The sequence below is a fragment of the Pollachius pollachius genome, assembly GCF_949987615.1.
Source record: "Pollachius pollachius genome assembly, chromosome: 5".
Taxonomy (NCBI): domain Eukaryota; kingdom Metazoa; phylum Chordata; class Actinopteri; order Gadiformes; family Gadidae; genus Pollachius; species Pollachius pollachius.
The window spans coordinates 7,468,417-7,473,416 of NC_136938.1; positions in this window are offsets into that span (position 1 = coordinate 7,468,417).

Consider the following 5,000-nt stretch of genomic DNA (forward strand, 5'->3'; position numbering starts at 1 on the left):
GCCAGACCAGCAAACAAGTAGACTCTTGGCAGGGATTCAGCTCCAGCTTGGCACAGCCTCCCTCCCTGTTTCCTGCCTTTCTCACTCACTCTCCCGCAGCCCAGAGAAACACACAGACCCTGGCTCTCTCTCTCGCTCTCTCTCTCTCTCTCTCTCTCTCTCTCTCTCTCTCTCTCTCTCCACTCGCTCTCTCTTTCTTTCCACACTGTGTGTATGTGTGTGTCCCTGTGTGTGTGTGTGTGTATGTGTGTGTGTGTGTGTTTATGTGTGTGTATGTGTGTGTCCCTGTGTGTGTGTGTGTGTATATGTGTGTGTGTATGTGTGTGTGTGTGCGTGTGTGTGTGTGTGTATAAAAACGCTTTCCTCATACACCCACCCTTTATTAGACACTTCCCTCTTTTCCGAAGGGAGAGAGAGAGAGAGAGTGAGAGAGAGAAAGAAAAGCGAGCTCAACTGCTGACAAACCAGAGGCTTTAAGAACATCTGTGTACTGACACACATTAAAAGACACGTGTGAGCACACACACACACACACACACACACACGCACACACACAAGACACTTCTATAAAATACACGCCCGCCCCATCCAAGGCACCCCACTGAGCAGCACTCTGACTCCCCATCACCACGGAACATTAAAAATCCCCCCGTATTATTGCTGATGTTTATTTAAAAAATGAAAGCACTAAAAATAAAACGCAGCAATAAATGTGAAGGGGAGAATAATAAGGAGCTGCAGGCTCCGGCGTGAACGAGAAGGGGGAGGAGGGGGGAGAACAAGAGAGGCGTTGAAGGGCAAAGACAAACAAACAAGGGACGTTATCAAAGAGCAGTTGTAAAATTAGACACGAGAACACACACACACACAGACACACACACACACACACACACACACACACACACCCGGCTATAGACACGCTAAATTGATGATCATACATGCTCATTGCGCACGCACCCACACACACACACACACACACACACACACACAGAGCTAGGCACACACAGGCACACCCACACTCAACAGACAGACCCCCCAAGGGCCATGACTGTTGGCCCTTGGGGGAAATGTCTTGAAGGCAGACAGTATTTAAGCACGCAGAGAGAGATGACAAGACTGGACCCTAGCAAAGGACACAAAAGGTACAATGAAGATGAATGAATACAGGTTAAAGTAGAAGACATGTACAGCGTAGAGTGTCATCTAGGTTGCAAAGTACGCCGAAACAACGGCCCTCCTTTAACTCCTGCTAAACCCCCACCTTCCTGCCCCCATCCTCCCCCCCCCCGGCGAAGGATGATGTCATCCGCAGCCTCTCACGAAATGTGTACATCAAAGCCAGGCCCTTTCCCCTCAACCCGCCTGCAGTCTTCAAATATTTACCACAGGGCCGGGCCATGCGATACCACACACACACACACACACACACACACACACACACACACAACTGCACACACACACACACACACACACACAACTGCACACACACACACACACACGGAAACACACACACACACACACAACTGCACACACACACACACACACAATGCTGCACACACACACACACACACGGACGCACACACACACACACACACAACTGCACACACACACACACGACTGCACACCCACACACACACACACACACACACACACACACACACACACTGCTGCACACACACACAAACACACACACAGAGCCTACAGTCGCCACACACACACAAACGCACACACATACAACCGCGCACACACCCGGAGTGCTGTAGTCGCCACACACACGCAGCCCGTTCCCACCAGACCACACTTATACGGGCACACAGGTATTCACTTTCTCAGAGAGTGACGAATGACAAAGCGAGAGTCAGAGAACAGCACAGGGAGTGCTTTGGGATTCTCTGAATCATTAGTGTCAAGGTGAGGGGCGAGGTGAGGCAACCTGTTTATTATGGAGCTCTTGAGTCAGAGATGTTGGCATATGAGGGCTGGCGTGTGTTGATCTGTGTGTGTATGTGTGTGTGTGTGTGTGTGTGCGCGTGTGTGTATGTGTGTGTACGTGTGTGCGCGTACTTGTGTGTGTGTGTGTGTGTGTGCGTGTGTGTGTGCGCATATGTGTCTGGTGAGAGTTCAGGAGGTGCAGGTCACCATTAACCACGAAGGCACCACAGACATTTGTCCTCCACAGAAGCTGAACACAACATGCCTGTTGTAATGCCAGCAGACGCGGGTGAACCCTGGTAATGTGAGATGCCCTCTTTTACAACCAGCGCAAGGTTACAAGGTCAAAGGTCACGCTGTGCTGCAGCAGCAGCAACCGCGCTCTCCCATCCCTTACAGTCGCTCTCTGTTTGTACTGTCCTTCGCAATTTCATTTGGATGTGCTCTCATTCGCTCTTTCAGTCATTCTATCCGTCCTTCCATCTTCCTTTACTCACTCTGTCCCTCTGTTCCACACACATCGAACACGCACACACAAACACACACACACACACACACCCTATCTTAAAACACAGTGCGTTGTTCCCACGAAGGCAGCAGGTAGACGGGGCTGCAGCTTGTAAAGCAAGCGGAGGGTCAGCTTTAACAGCCTATCACAGAGACCCGACAGGGCCGGAGACGTACAGGCGGGCCCTGGCCATAAGGGGGGGGGGGGGGCTGCATGTTCAGCCACACTCCATAAAAACCCAGAGCCGAGAACACAAGAGGGCTGAGAGCGTGTCACGAGTACAGCGGTCCGAGTATTGGAACAGAGCCGAACGCAGAGCCGAGGAGAAATTAACTGGCACACGATCATCCTGATTCACTCTGAATCTCCGTCGCACTCTCTCTCGCTTCCTCTCTCTGGCTCTTTCCATCTCTCTCTCTCTCTCTTTCTCTTTCTCTCTCTCTCTCTCTCTCTCTGTCTCTCTTTCCATCTCTCTCTCTCTCTCTCTCTCTCTCTCTCTCTCACTCACTCTCTCTCGGTGCTGAACAACAACAGGAGTGTTGCATGCAACATCACAAACCCATCAGTTCACATCTGTGTAGTGCTTAGGGGTGTCATCAGCGGGACAATCAGCACACACGTAGCTCACTGGCGAGCTGTCCAACCGTTAATTGACAACATCGCGGCGGTGTACACCCTGATCTTTGATCTCTCCCTTTGAAGCAAAAGCAACGGAAAAAAAGAGAGGAGGACTTAAATAAATAAAACACGTTACACATGTAATTACAATTAGCTTTGTTTGTGTTTAGGGTGGTTGCCATGAGATAGCATAGCAGCAATTACAAAGTAGAGGGGGGAGAAAAAGAGTGCATGTGATTATGGTGGCGGCTTCTAGTTTGGCCAATAAGTTAAGAGTCTCTTATTAAAACACCTTTTCACTAGCCTCTCCGTGTTGATAGGGAGCCAAGGTGACCTAAAGGTCGGACTTCCGAGAAGCTGGAACGTGCAGTTAGTGTAATCAGGGTAGGTGACGCATCACGCCCTGGCTCCATCTCTCATGTTGTGTTTGTAAACAGGAGGAAACCCTTCACTACACACGAGTGAGGATCTTTCAGATGATTCCGTTTCATGATTCATCACACTCAAAAATAAAGGAAAGAATTTGTTTTATTAATTCAAAATGAATAACGATGATTAAATTAGGACCAGCGCAGGGTCCGACTCGCAGGTGATCTGACCTTAAAATCGGTTCTTGTGTTATTTCACATGGCTATCGTTCTCATCCTTAATGTAGGCCTACCATGTAAGAAGGTTAGATAAACCGCTTCACGCTAATTTACTGCGGGTTATTGCCTGCTGTAGCCTGTGTACGAAACGCGTCGCATCCAAAATCGGGACACAACCTACACAGATAAATATTGATAAGCGCGTTGCTAGGCTACCTAACCTCTGACCTGGCTTCCTGTTCCGAGACCGAGTGGCACAGACATGGGAGTCTAATGGTTTATTGTCGCTGTTCCACTCGTATTCACCCGGCCTGTGTGTGTGACTCAGGAGCACATGAGCATGTAATCAATGCAATGGTATAAAAAAGACAATCACCCAGCTCCACAAAGAGGCCACTTCAGACATCACAGGGAGCGATGAATATGTTGATTGTGGCGGTGGTTTTAATGAGCCTGTGGGCCTTTTCTCACCTGAACACAGACTCACAATGAGCTGGTTTACACAGCCCACAAGCTGTTCCGTTACTTAATAGTACATCATGCTTCATTTATGATTACATGTAATGTCATGACTTATATTATTATGTATTCACCATAGCTCCCAACAGATGCTGTATAGCATTGGCTATATATTTACACAGTCACAAATATATAAAGATACAGAATTCTGACATATTAGCATCGTCAAAGACTTGGCGGAAAAAGACATAAGCAATGAAAGTAGAGAACGCACAGTATTTATGAAATGCTTCACATATTTGTTTGACAGTTAAAGGGAATTGCCTTGAGTAGTACAAAATAAGGTTGTCCTATATTCACCTGTTTTTACCATCATATTCTATATCATCTTGAATGTGTCGAGAATTGACACGTGTATTTTTAGCTTTATGGTTGTGATGGGATCACCCAAAACATATTTTAATACCAGGTGTGAGCATAGCGTGACAATCACAAGGAGACTCAGTTTGTGTGTGTGTGGGGGGGGGAGGGTTACGAGAGAGAGAGAGAGAGAGAGAGAGAGAGAGAGAGAGAGAGAGAAGCATACTCTAGTGCAAGGTCTGTCTGACCCATTTGACCCCATGAGTAAAGGAAATGAAAGCCTGAGCGCATTGACTGTGACAGTCACACTGATTACCCCGAAACATTGCAGATGCAACTGCATGCACACACACACATACTGCACACACACACACACACACACACACACACAAACACACACATACACAAGCACTCACTCACACAAACTGCACACACAAAAAACACACACATCCCCACACACACAAACCGTGCACACACACATACACTGGACACACACACACACACACACAAACACACACATATGCATACACACAAAC